This window comes from Equus asinus, chromosome 4, assembly GCF_041296235.1.
Source record: "Equus asinus isolate D_3611 breed Donkey chromosome 4, EquAss-T2T_v2, whole genome shotgun sequence".
NCBI lineage: Eukaryota > Metazoa > Chordata > Mammalia > Perissodactyla > Equidae > Equus > Equus asinus.
Genome location: NC_091793.1, coordinates 67,498,879 through 67,513,458, shown reverse-complemented (window position 1 = coordinate 67,513,458; position 14,580 = coordinate 67,498,879). Strand labels below are relative to the sequence as shown.

At 48.2% G+C, this 14,580-nt stretch overlaps 1 long non-coding RNA gene across 1 annotated transcript in view; it reads left to right on the top strand.

Annotated features, from left to right (window-relative positions):
- The first annotated feature begins 5,448 nt into the window (after nt 1–5,448).
- The window catches only part of LOC139045181 (uncharacterized), a 58,163-nt gene continuing 49,031 nt past the window's right edge, over nt 5,449–14,580 (top strand). Inside the window, exon 1 of the long non-coding RNA XR_011503070.1 lies at nt 5,449–5,740. This is a non-coding gene — a long non-coding RNA (uncharacterized lncRNA). The remainder of the gene's footprint in view (nt 5,741–14,580) is intronic.

Below are 14,580 nucleotides of genomic sequence, written 5' to 3'. Positions count from 1 at the left end.
AAACATATGTTTATGTACATATATACATTATATATAAATATATGCATATATAAAAATTTCATATATTACATATACACTTTATATATGTGTGTACACACACACACACACATCCATATATGCTTATTTTCTGTCTTCCCCTCTAGACTGGTTTTTTTGTGTCTTGTTCACCACTGTCTCCTGCCTCTGAGCTAGTGAGTGGCACTTAGTAGGTACTCAGTAAATATTAAATCAACAAATAACAGCAAGGGACCACTAGCCCTTCAGGAGCATTTACTGGCTCCAGGTGGTGTTTCCAGCCAGTCAGTAGTTGTCACATGGAAGCATGTTCCCCATTAAAAGCCGTCTGGCCTGGGCTCAGGGGAGAGTCTGGGCAGCGGACTAGTCCCCACGTGGGAGGTAGAACCTGGCCAATAGCAGCCTTTTGGGATCTGCAGGACTGGGGTCTATTACCTCACAAAGGTCAGCTGCTGGGGTTTGGATTCTGAGAGCCGGTGCTGTCCCCGGCTGCTCCCCTGACACTCCAGGATGGGGGCAGTGCTGTGAGAGCACACACCTCCAGTCGGAGGCTGCCTGTGCACACGCACATGAGCCCCCGTGTGCAGGCCATCCGCAGTCCATCTCTCCTCCTGGAGGCCGAGTGGGATTCCTTAGTCTGGGATGGCTCTGCCCAGCCGTAAGGCCCAGCCTTCTTTGGGATTCTCCAGTTGTGTTTCCAGGCCACCTTTCTGTTCTGTCCCTGGTCCTGTGTGTGATGACACTGAATAGCTGGTTTGTTGTGAGCTCCCCACGTACCAGCCACTGTTGTAAGCACACACGTGTATTGGCACATTTAATCCTTGGAGCCACTCGTGAGGCAGCTCCTGTTGCCACCATCTTCCCACTCCAGAGAAGCCTGGGGCAGAGAGGTCAAGTACCCGGGCCAAGGTCGTGCGGTCAGCCCAGCCCATGCCCTTGGGACAGACAAGCTGCAGAAGCCTCAAGGCCCCCGCCCCTGGTGCTCGGCTGCTCCTGCCATTTCTCATCCCCGCTTTGTGCTCTGCCTCGCTTCAGGGGCTCCGTGGATCTGCCTTTAGACCAAGTGGGCTGCGGTGGGGATGGTGAAGGGAAGCAGAGATCGTCAAAGGGTCCTTTGGTTCTGAAGGGAAGGCGAGAGACAGGGCCACAGTACTTCCTTAACTCCGTGTAGGAAATTGGAGTCACAAACGGGAATCATGAAGGAGGCGTGATTTTATGGCCTGAGTTGGAATCAACCTTAGTTGAATGTGTGTGCACACGTGCATGCACTAAAGCCTTCCATGAGCAGACAGTGTATGAGCCACTTTGTGCCAGGACAGCCAGACTCTGTCAGGGGCTGCGGAGTAGCTCAGAGGCACCAGCACCACCGAGGAACTTTTGTCCATTTTGGGAAGTAAGACTTGAGTTTGAATCCCGCTTGCCCCACATTTGCCGTGGGAACGTGAACGGGTGACTCAAGCACTCAAAGCTTTAGTTTCCTTGCCTGTGAAATAGGGATTAATACATCCCAGGGATGCTTTGAAGGCTGGCTGATTTGAGGACGTAAAGCTCGGAGAACAGTGGTGGGTGCATGGAGGCGTCCATAGTGGACATCTGTTGTGCTGCTTTCCCAGTGTCCAACCCCCTCCCTAGCATACACCGTCCTAATCCCCTTTGGAATTTCAAAACCCCAACCCCTGCTCCAGAGGTGGGCACATGACCCTGGCCTGACCAACCGGAGTCACAGAGTCTGGTTCAGGACTGGGCATGCGACCCAATCCGGGACAAAGGGAACGCAGTCCCGAGACTTTTGCTGGAGTAACTTGGACAGAGAAGACTTGGGCTTGGAGATGGTGGCCATCGTGGACCCACGTGGCTAGATCTTGCTTGAGAACCAGGCTGACACGCAGCAGGAAAGAGAAGATTTATATCTATGCAAAGGGAAAGGGACGGTGCCTGATGGCATCCTCTGGCCAGGACGCAGCTGCACCGCAATAGGATGCGTTGCTGCATTTCCCAGGGACATGAACCAACGGTCCCTCGTTTACTAGGTCAGCCGTTTGCAGCGGAAGGTGTCGTGATCCAGGTAGAGCTCAATGCGTACTATTGAAAGGGTGAATGTGTTGAGTGCTTTCAATTACTATTACTAGCAGCACTAACAGTGTTGACCATTTACCGAGCGCTTACACTGTGTCAGGCCTCCTCCTCAGCGTTTCACGTGCCTCCTATGCTTAATCCTCAGTCTCCCTGGAGGCAGGTCCCACCACTGTCTCCACTTAGCAGATGAGAAAGTGGGAGAACAGACTTAACCAAAGCCCCTCAGGCAGTGGGGCCAGTATGTGAAGAGTCTGGATCCACGACCACGATGTATATTAACTGTGTAACGTGGGATGTTGTTCTGAAATTGTACGAGATAGTTTTATTTATTGATGTGATGAAATCTATGTCTTTTCCCTGGACAACCCCCTTTCAGATAACTAGCAAGAGGCTAAGAGTCCACATATTAGTCAGGAGAGAGAGAGAGATTAATTTATTTTAAGGAACTGGCTCACGTGATTGTGGAAGGCCAGTAAGTCTGAAATCCACAGGCAGGCCAGCAAGATGGAAGCTTAGCCGGGGTTTGTTGGTTACAGTCTTGAGCTTGAATTCTTTCTTCTTTTGGAAACCCCAGTCTTTGCTCTTAAGGCCTTCAACTGGTTGAATGAGGTCTACTCACATTATAGAGAGTAATCTGCTTTATTCAGAGTCTACTCATTTAAATGCTAATCACATTGTAAAATCCCTTCACAGCACATCTAGACTGGTGTTCGTCCAAGCAACTGGGTGCCATAGCCCAGCCAACTCGACACAAAAAATTAACCATCACAATCTAGTCCTAGGTCCATTGTCGACACCTTGGGTAGCCCCGGTGGACATTTCCGTCTCTGCTCTGTTTTCCCACCTGTAAGAGAGGTGGTTGTACTGGGAAATTTCCAGGGCCTTCCAGATAAAACATTCTTGCCTCACTCAGGGGGCATTATGGCCCCAGTCGCAGGGGAGTATTCTGGCAGCTCTTCTCCAGACCCCCTCCCTTGGGCTGGTCAGTCCCCATCCCTCCTTCTGTCCGTGTCTGCCCCACTCTCATATTCCTCTTTGCATGCTGCCATGCACAAAGGGGCCACCAGCCCTGAGTGGACAATTCCATGCTCATCACCAATTAGCATGGCTGTGTCCCTTAATTCAGATTCTAGGGAGAGAGCATGCTCGGTTGCTGGTTGGCCAATGGGTCGATTGGAGTTGTGTCCAGTACCGACTCCAGGTTTAATGGGCTGCGGCTGGGAGTGGAATCCTCTGGCTTGCTGTCTGCTCAGCAGGTGTTGTGGGAGTATATTCTCTGAGAAAGGCCCTGTGAGGGAGGGAGGAGGGCAGCAGGTGGGGGCTGCTTGGGCTGGGTGGACAAACTGATTGCTGTGTCCATGAAAGTTCTAGGCTTTCATGCTGGAATGATCTGTGCCTTGTTGTTGCTGCTGTCTATTTGTTTGCTCTGTGGAGACTGTGCAAACCAAATGGCATTAGACCCACGTCAAAGGTGCTCACACTGATGGTGACGGCAGTGGAAAGGACTGGAGAGAAAAATATTCTGAGGATAAACAGATCAAGAATGAGAAGGCCGTTTTCCCCCTCACTAATGACCCTAAAATTTACTCAATGATCCAGAAACTCCAAAAGTAAAGCCATTAGTCACAATGTTGTCAGGGTGAAAAAGAAAGAAGGAAAAAGCCGTGCGTATCACTTTGAACTGGTTCCACACAAGTGCCCATTTAGCACGCCTGGGTGCCCGGGCTGGGCTGGCGGGTTTAATTACTGTTTGCCCGGCGTGGTGTTACGTCAGGCACACGACCAGCACACCGGGGGTCAGTGAAGGCCTGTGCCCGGCAAAGGAGGGACCGGCTCTCATTTCCTCGTGGGTGGGGCCGGGGCTCCTTGTCGTGTGCTGGCGCCCGCCCGGAGAAACCAACAACCTGTCAGCTTTGAGGGCAGTGGAGTGTAGCCGCCAACGGTGATGCAGAAAGGGCCCCGACATCACTTCAAGGACATCGCTAGGTCGAGAGTAAGAAAGAGAAGGAAAATGTTAAAACAGGAAGGTGGGGGTCGAGGGCGCATCCCTGCTGGGAGGTGGGAGCTGCTTCAGTTCTCCTGCTTGTCTTCCCCACAAGACTGTAAATCCACAGAGGGCAAGACTCTTGTTCTGACTCTGCCATAACAGGAACGATCACAAGATCGACAGTAAGAGTTTTTATTTATTGATCACCTACTATCAGCCATGTTCTCTGTTGAGTTGTTTCCGTATATTAAGTCTGATCTGCACGGTGGATTACTACTCTTTGAAGATAAAGATAGGGAAACTGAGGCTCGAGGCTCCGAGAGGTTAAGTAGGTTGCCCAAAGTCAGACACTGTATGTGGCAGAGTTGGGATTCAAACTCAGGCACTTTCCCCTTTTCCAAGTGCTTCCTGCCTTCCTGACTCCGATGTCACACTGAGTCCTGAACACATGCACGTGGAGGGATGGCAGACATCGGCAGGCCGTTTTCGTTCTCTTCTCTCTGGCACTTCCGTGGCTCAACAGTGAGTTGTCTTCCTTCTGTCTTATGTGGGCAGGCAGGTTGGCCGGTGGTGGAATTTGAAACCCCATCCTCTCCTCTCCCTGTGTCTGCCCGTTTTTCGAGCTGTCATTCCAGACTTGGAGGCAGCACAGTGGAATGCAAAAAACACTCAATTTGGATCCCAACGGAGATGGATTGGTATCCTGGCTCCACCAACTGCTCTGTCGAGTTATTTCACCTCATCGAACTTCGTCTTCCCATCTATTTCATAAGCATAACAGCAACCTGTGCAGAGAGCCTGGTGAGCATCCGGTGGCGAGGATTTGGGGACCTACCATACATCCGTGCTATATAGGTGCTAGGCTCAGAGCAGGTGCCCAAAAGTGGACGTTTCCAATTTCTTGCCCTCAGGGACCTTTTTGTCTCTCCCTCCATCTTGACCTCTAGTAGCACACGCTGGGGTTCTGGTTCCTGGGAAGATGAAATGCCACGAAAATGAAATTCTAGAAAACCTTGCACAAAACCATAAAACTCAGATCTCTGACCTTTAGTCCTTTAAATGTTCACACACAAGGCCTGGAAGATTTTAATTCAATCCAATTCAATTCAGTTCCACAAACGCTCACCTCCCACTTCCGCACCTGACACTGAGCTGGCCCCGGGGACGCAGGACTCCTGTCTCAAGATGCTCACGCTCAGGTTCTGGGAGAAGGGGCAGATATTTCAGTGCCCAGTTTGAAACCTAGTACCCGTAAGTGCAACACAGAACTGAGTACAAGGCTCCACGTGACACAGTGAAAATAGGGTGGGCGAAGGCAAGCGGCCACAAGAGGCTTCTCAGAGGAAGTAACGAATAAGCTGAATTGTGAAGGAGGAGTCGGGGTGGGCCTGTGGGGAAGAAGTAAGAAAGGCCTTTGCAGCAGGGGGGCCAGACTGTGAACGAGGTGGAGAGGCGGTGCTGCTTGTTGGAAGGACTGGAGAACAATTTCATAGCATCACATGCAGAACTGTTGGGTTGTTCTCCAAAACTTACTGGACTTCAGGACAATTGGGAGCACTGTGGGCCGGAGCGTTTGCGGGACAGCCTCTTGGGTAATGTGGGCCTCTGCTAATTTAGAAGTCGTCACCGCCCGGCCCCAACATCTCCCTTGGATGATGCTAGGTAAGGTTTACATATTTCGCAAGTCTTTCTACTACTCCTTTTTTCACAGATAGTATCCTAGGGTGATTCATTCTTTTATTCAAAAATAACTTTTTGATAGCCCCCGGAATGAGCCGGGTCCTCTGTGCGTGTTGGCTCTGCAGAGCAGAAACCTGTAAATGTTCTTCTCAGTCCACTGGGAGGGTGGATGTGTAAGCAGATGACTACAATGCCAGTGGCACCTTCTGAGACAGAGGGCCCAGAGGGCCAGCGTGACCTTACTTCCAGCGGTACTCACGAGCCGGGGCAGAATCTTCAGTCCTTGGTGGAAAAGCCTTTCTACTTGATTAAATTCAATTTATATGCTAATTGCCTTCTCCACCCACAAAATCAGCTTTTGGAAAAAGGAGGTGCGGAGGTTTCAATGGGTGAGTGGGAGGTAGCTTTTATTAAATCCCCACAGCAGGGGCCTCTTACAGCTAGGATTTTATTAACAGCTCTGTGAGGCAGACATTGTCAGTCCCAATTTCTAGAAGAACAGTAGATTCAGAGAGGTTAAGTGACTTACCCAAGGTCACACAGCTAGTAATTTCAAGCTAAGTTGGACTGACTTGACAACCCAGCTCTCTAAGGCAGACTGCAAAGACGGCCCCCACTCCAAGCCTGCACAGCCTGACTGGAGCCACCAGCCCCACGGGGCCACTGAACACTTGAAATGCAGCTAACGTACTGAAAAAAATTTTTCCTTTTTTGGAATTTTAATTAATTTAAATTTAAAATTAAAAACTGATCCTCCATTCAGTTATTGGAGAACTTTTATGTATGTTTGCAACAACTCGTGTATGTGAATCTACTCATTCAGCTGTAAATTTGACGAACTCCAGACACAGATCAAGCATTTCTGATGCAAACTTAGTGTCCCTATCGAGATGGGCTGTAAGTGTGAACTACACTCTAGATTTTGGAGACATGTTGATTACACATGGAAGAGAATATTTTGGATATTTTGGATTAAATAAAAGAAATTTTGAAGACTAATTTCACCTGCTGCTTTTCATTTTCTTTTAATGTGCCTACTAAAAAGTTGTAAAACGAAATGTGTGGCTTGAATTCTAGTTCTATTGGACAGTACTGTTCTAAGCCAGGGTTTTAAATAAATGAATGGACTTCGTTAATTTCTCAGGGTTACTGTATGCAGAACGAGACAGTAAAAAAACACATTCCAAAAACATATTTGTTTGTCTATCCCTTAGCTGACTCGCTAGCCCTCAAGCCTTGATTGCAGGCAGGAGGACGGCACCGTTCTCCCGAAACTTCTCAGACGACTTAGTAAGAGGCCAGAGGTCTGTGTACCAAATGCAGAACAAACCGGGGGGCTGTTCAGACTAGCCATGCCTGGGAGGTGGCGGAGAGAAAGGGAAGCCGAGGGGGACTCGGGTTGAGGTCCTGGAGACAGTTTTGGGCAGCGGCTTTCCAAAACCAGCTGCTCCTTGCCCGCACGCACACGAGAGCCCAAATCCAAAGCTGTGAGGCAGCTCCCGGGGCAGCACTGATTCCATAAACAATTTAGACTCCCTATTCCTGCTGATTTCAGGGCTTTATTTTTGTCTGAGTCTATTATTACAAGGCTTTCTGTCTGACTTTCCCATTATCACTCTATCTTTGAAGCTCAGATTCAATATTTGAAGCCTGAATTTTCCCCTCGTACCAAACTTTACTGGCAGAGGACCGTAGACGTAGCTGAGGGGAGAGAGGGGAATGAGATGAGGTCAACGTCAAGGTTAATGAAGAAAACACACAGGATGGTGAGGGAGAGTTCTTTTGATGATTTGGCAAAAAAAGAATTGTGACTGGTAATCTGATCTTTTTCATGCTGATTTTACTACTTTTCTGAGGTACTTGGCTCTCTAGCATTATCAAAGCTCTTGCTTAGGATTTTAACATCTGCACTTAGTTTTTCTTCGGAGGCTGGAGAGACAGAGAGACAGAGAGGGGAAGAGAGCAGTAAATTAATTTTGGAGTAAGGATGACTTTAGACCCTTAGCACTGGCTGATTTAACATTTGTGGTTTCAACTATTTATTTGCAAAGCACCCCAATAGGACCCTTAATATACGCCGAGGGGTCATTTTCAGAGGCACAGTGTGACTTCTGGGAGCTGTGAAGCCGCCTGGAGGAGGAGCAGCGAGCGCATCCAGCCGAGCCTGTAACAGCACAGCTCTCCTTGGTCTTGGTGTTTCTCGCTCATTTCGGAGTCCACAATCATCTTCACCAAGGGTTTAAAAAGCTACCTAAGTGTTCCAGCCATACTCTGTGCATCGTATGCTGTGGGTGTTAGAAATTTGGGTATCATCAAACATCTCAGGAGACCCTGGTGAACGTCAACATCAGCTGAAATGGGAAGCTTTTGCGGAGGTTGGACTGAGAGTGTTGCTACAACACCTTCTGTGTTGCTTCTCTAGAAGATTCCAGAGAAACTGTCAGCCAATCCAGGGAAAGCCCTTCCACAGAGTGCAGACCGAACCGGGCGGGGCGTAAGGAGGCGATCAGGTTGAGGTTGTTCTTGGGGGGTCCAGGCCCTAGTCGACGCTTCTGCTCTTCCTGTCCTGCCGCCATCCTCGCTGTGTCTGCGGGCTTTTGTGCCGGCGTCGCCTCTCCCGAGCTGGTCTTCACTACAGGTGCACAAGCTCTCTCCCATCCACTGGCCGCTTCCCTGAGGGGCTCACCTGGGTGACAGCGATGCTGCTGCTGCTCCCTGCTCTGTAAGTGTGCCCAGCCCAGCAGTCCCAGACCTTCACCGGCCTGCTTATTCATTTGTTCAATTTGTTTCCTCATTCATTGATTCATTCAGCAAACAGTTATTGATTTCCTACCGTGTTCCAGATCAGCCTGAGCACGCAGGGGCATCTGACACATTTCTTGCCATGTCTAGTTCTGAGGTTCATTCATTCTTTTATGTTTTTTATTTTTTAAAAGATTTTATTTTTTCCTTTTTTTCTCCCCAAAGCCCCCCAGTACATAGTTGTATATTCTTCGTTGTGGGTCCTTCTAGTTGTGGCATGTGGGATGCTGCCTCAGCGTGGTTTGATGAGTGGTGTCATGTCTGCGCCCAGGATTTGAACCAACGAAACAGTGGGGCGCCTGCAGCAGAGCGTGCGAACTTAACCCACTCGGCCACGGGGCCAGCCCCAAAGGTTCATTCATTCTTTTAATAAATAATTTACAAAATTCAGTAGATGTACATGGAACACCTATTGCACTGTGGCCCGTGGAAGGCTCTGGGCTCTCCACTAGCTGTAAATTAGGTTTTGCTCTTCTTTTCCCACCTCTTCATCTACAGTGTCCTTTTGATAGCTCCCAGGACATCAATTAGCCGACTAGTCCTTAATATCATTGTTTTTAATTTACGTTCTTTTAAAAGGGCTGATTAGAAAGACACACTGCAATTCAAATACATAAAATAAATAGAAGTAAAAAAATGGAAGGGGGGGGCGGCCCCGTGGCTGAGTGGTTGTGTTTGCGTGCTCTGCTTCAGCAGCCCAGGGTTTCGCTGGTTCGGATCCTGGGCGTGGACATGGCATCGTTCATCAGGCCATGTTGAGGCGGCATCCCACATGCCACGACTGGAAGGACGCACAACTAATAGTATACAACTATGTACTGGGTGTTTTGGGGGAGAAAAAGCAGAAAAAAAAAGAAGATTGGCAACAGTTGCTAGCTCAGGTACCAATCTTTAAAAAAAAAAAAAATGGAAAGGAATGAAACCAGAGGAATGATTCTTACCCAAAGTACATCCACAGGGCTCAGATAGTTTTCTAAAGATGGACCAACACTGTAGCTCTGTGTTTTTCTAAGTGCCACCTCAAGAGGAAAACGCAATCATCGATGCTGTCAACTTTAAAGGACTTATGGAATTTCATGAGAACATCATAACCCAGGAGCTCAGGAGAGGCACAGATAATTTGGCACAAATATCCCCAGTGGGTTCTGCTCAAAGTTCATAGAGGCCTGACTCCAAGGACCACATCATCAAAAGCATCCACACAAGAATACAGTGAGGCGGGTCTTTTACAGGACAACGTGTCTTGCATCTCCTGTGCTGGCTGAGGGTACCCCATCTGAGCTCGAGTGAAGGCAAACTGACAGGGTACCAAAACAATGACGCTGGACGTGAAGCAGTCTGGTCTTGAGCTGACTCTGAAGGTGACATGCAGCATCTCTGAAGCACAAAGGATTTAAACCCAGAGCCTTCAGGCTGTGGCAGGTAGTCACTGTGTCCGTGCCTCGTGCGTGACAACAGGGCGTGGTAGGGAGGACCAGATCCAATGAGGACACTCTAGTCATGCTTAAACATTCTGTAAAGACCAAACTAAATACTCTCGAGGACCAACCTCAGCCTTGGGCTGCCAGTTCGTGAATTCTGGTCTGGAAAAATAATGGACTGAAATTGGTCAGGCAAGCATCCCTAAATATTGTTTTCTATAGCTGGGCTGATGATCAATATTGGCAGAAAAAAGTCAAGTTCTTGCTCTTTGACAACTACCGAGAAATCAGTGGGCACACGCAGCCTGCTCATTGAGATGTCTTTGAAATGGAGTGTACATACTGGGATCACATGTGGTCCCGGCATAGCGTCGTGCCCTGGAGTTACATGTTGAGATAACATATAATCTCTGCTTTCATGGAGCTTCAAGACAAGTATGCAATAAATGCATAAAGTGGAGTGTGATATATGCATAAGTACGTACCAGGGATGCACAGAGGAGGGGCGAGGGTAGAACTGAACTACTGTGTTTGGAGGTCAGGGGTCAAGAGGACAGAGGGTGAGGGTCAGAGATCATGGAAAGCTTCATCCAGGAGGAAGGGGGAAGGCAGCTGGGTCACAGTAAAATAAACACCTACCACTCTATCACTTGTTTCCAGTTGCCGCCCTGGGTGTCAAGAAGAAGGTGAGACGTGATTGAGGAAAGGCTGTCTGGTGACAGCCCTGGGTGAAGTGTGGGAGGGGCCTTGGCAGTTCCGGGCGAGCCTCTGGGGGAACCTTGGGGTCCACCAAGCTGAATTAGCTCCCTGTCCATGTTTGGAGATTCCCACCTTGTGAGTCTGAGCCCACTTCCCATAACTGATGCTGGAAATGTGGATTCTCCCGCTTCCCACCTCCCTCAGTAGCGGGCAGCTAGTCATGAGGCTGCCCGGGGTCTGAACGGTGCAGGGAGGGGGCCGGCAGCAGTGGGGGCCGGGGGGGACAGGGAGGGGTGCTGTGGTGTGGACAGGCCAGCCCAGGGCTGCCGAGACCTTGGGCTTTGCTCCCGGCTGCATCATCTCCCATTGATTATCTGTCCCCTCCTGTGTGTCAGTCAGTTATCCCATATACATTTTCTTTTCCAAACGAGATGCAAAATTCATTCAAAAAGTTGATAAAAGTGCTTGAATTTGGAAAGGTGTTTTAGAACATTCCAATAAAACAAGTGAAAAATTACAACCTCTTAACAGGGAGATATATGAACTGTATTGCCTTTAGTCAACTTAAAATTTTTTTATTAAATAAAAGAGAAAAAATTCAGATAAAACAATAGTGAATATAAAAATATGATAAAGGTGAGCTGTGAAAGGAGTAGAATTTTTTCTGACACCAAGAAGCTATTTGCATCCAAAGCCAATTGCTTTTAACAAATATGCTCTTGCTTAAAGCAGCGAGGGTCAGTGCTGTCACTTACACCGAGAACGATGGCTGATAGAGTTTCCTTCCTCGTGTAGAGGTTACGGTTGAATGGAGAGAAACTCAGTTTTCTCATCATTAAATGGGGATGATAAGCACCCGCTTCATAACAGGATTGCAAGATTAAATGAGATCATATATGGAAAGCCTGGAATGCGATTGTCATATAGTGAAAAATGCATTTAACAATAGAAGTAATGACTTCTGGCTTTCGGTTCTAAATTTAATTAACAAATATATTCAAACAAGCCATTTAACCTTTCTGACGTCACTATTCTGCAAAATAGAAATAATACTGCACCATCTGTCTCATGATTAATGTGGATGTCAACAAATTACGATATGGGAAAATGCTTTGCCAGAGTGTAAAATTTCGTATGAATATAATACGTTCCTATTATTTTGATTAAGTTCATCACCTGTTTCTCACTAGCCCACCCTGGTCTCTAAAGACCCTCAGCTTGGGGGCCAAGGCCCATATTCATTTTATGTGATGGGTTAGTTGTGATAAGAGGGAGGGAAGAGAAGACAACTGGGAAAAATAATAAAAAAAATCTGAAGTTTTATGAACGTTACAGTTTCACAATGTTTTATGGTTTCTGTGAGGCCAAAAGGAAATCTAATATCCCATCTGAAATCTAGTCTTGTCTTGTTTTATGTGTCAGAACTGTTTAGAACACTTAAATCCACCAAGACCCCAAGGGTGCCATGAGCAAAATGGTGAAGTTTGTCTGTGTACCTCCCTTCCTTCTTCTCTTTTCTTACCAGTCACACGCCCAGCTTGAGAAACAGCTGTTGGCTTCTTCCCGTTCAGTTCATTTCAGGTGGGCCCGTGTGAGAAAGTCACTTTCCAGGAGCTCAGAGAACACACTGGAAAGGCCGTTAGGGTGCCGGCAGGAGGTGGTGTCTGAGCTGGTGATTGGCCAGGCCAAGGGGGTGAGCGAGCATTGCAGGGAGAGGGGACAGCATGACTAAGCATGGGGTGTGAAGCCCATGGCATGTCCTGGGAGCAGCAATGAGTGGTTCAGAGTTGCTGGGGTCTCTGTTGTGAGGAGGAGTGGGGAAGGGGAGATGAGGATGGAGGCAGGGTTCAGATAGCACAAGGGGGTTTACTTTTGAGGGTGATAGGGACTCAGGAAAGTGGTGTGGTCACTTCTGTGTTCTAGAGAGGGTGACTGCAGCATGGAGGATGTGCTGGAGGGGACCACACAGGAGGCAGGAAGACTGACCATTAGCAGCCTGGTGCTCTCATCCAGATTGCAGATGGTGGAGACGGACCTGGGTGTGGCGGGGAAATGGACAGGGGGTGAAAGGCACACGAAGGGCACAGAGATAGCAGGCTGGGTGGCTGTGTGGGTGAGGGGTCTCACAAGGAGTAGCCTGGTGTGGCTTTGCTGACGTGGAGGGTGGGGTGCCACCATCTGAAGTGGGGTGTACAGGAGGAGAAGCAATTTTGGGGGTAGGTGAAGAGAGACGATGAAGACCAAAGGGAAAAATCTCTGATGTTGAAATGGTCATGACATGACTTGTGGTGACTTCTTCTCACTGTCCCTCAAAACACACTCTAGCTGTGACAGCCCACAGGACTGGTGGGGATGGGCCCTGTGTTTTCCAGTCTTCTTTCCCACCCGCCTGGCTTCATGGATCAATCTCAGGATTCAAGAGTCACTTGTTACATGGAGCTCCCTGGGACGAATACTGGAGGTCTTTTAGCCCAGCATTTCCCAAAGAATGTTCTGAGGAACCCCAGGTCTGTGAGGTGAGAGGCTGAAAAGGATTCCATATTTAGGTGACTTTGGGAAATGCTGAGACCCATGAAGTTAAACAGTTTCTTTTTTTTTTTTAAAGATTGGCACCTGGGCTAACAACTGTTGCCAATCTTTTTTCTTTTTTTTTTCTGCTTTATCTCCCCCAACCCCCCCTGCACAGAGCTGTATATCTTAGTTGCACGTCCTTCTAGTTGTGGGATGTGGGACACCGCCTCAATGTGGCCTGCCGAGCGGTGCCATGTCCGCGCCCAGGATCTGAACCCCAGGCTGCCACAGCAGAGCGCGCAAACTTAACCACTCGGCCACGGAGCCGGCCCCTGAACAAAGTTTCTTTACTGCAGGACTTCTCAGAGCTTTAAACATGTTTGCATGCACGTGAATCCTCAAGAAGAGAGATTTAGAAAGCAGCCTTCCCAAACGGATCTGATAATGGAATCCTTTTGGAAGAACACTCATAGTAATACTAGTTCACTGGAAATACTCTGGGGAGAGTTAATTAAGACTAACCCCCTCATTAAAAATATTATCATAAAATGTTTCAAAGAATTCAGGAAAATATAGAGATAATGAATAATGATGAACCCATCCCCCGGTTTTGATAAATTACAACATCAGACCCTATTTTTCAAGTGTCTTAAGAAATACAATATGCCAGATGCAGTCAACCTCCCCCACGTGACCCTCCCTGATCCCATCCCTTTCTTTCTCACCCCAGCTGGAAGCCACATGATGACCTTGGTGTGCCACGCCGTGCACATCTTGCACGCTTCCTATACTTCTGTGTCACAGACAGCATACGCCACTGTTGTGAAGTGTGAATGTTTAATGCCTAAGATGTGGCATAAATGCTCTCACAGAATCCATCCTTCTGCACTTGCTTTCCCCCTTCAGCTATGCCATTGGGATTTCCCTCGAATGACTATACCACAAGCCATTTATCCATTCTCCTGTAGATAGCCTTTCAGTGTGTTTTCAGTTTTGTTACTATAAACAAAGCTGCAGGCAATATTCTTGCCCACACCTCCTTGTGCACGTAAGTGAGAGCTTCTCTAGTGAATATTCCCAGAAAGCGGAGTCCCGGAATCAGATTCTCAGGATGCGATGGCTGCTCGTTGCTGGAGCTCCCGCTTCTCCACGTTCTCACCGACACTTGGTCTGATCAGATTTCCCACGCTCCTTACAGAGAGACGGCTGTCTGCTCTGCGCTTTCCTGCTTCCTCGTGAGGCTGAACATCTTTTCACATGTTTCCTGGCCCTCTGGTTTCTTCTTCTGTGACTTGCATTGTTTCTTTTTTGCCTGTTGTTTCTTTTTCAGTATGTCTTTTTTTTTTTTTTTCCAAATGATTTTTCCTCCAATCTGTGTCTTGGTTTTTC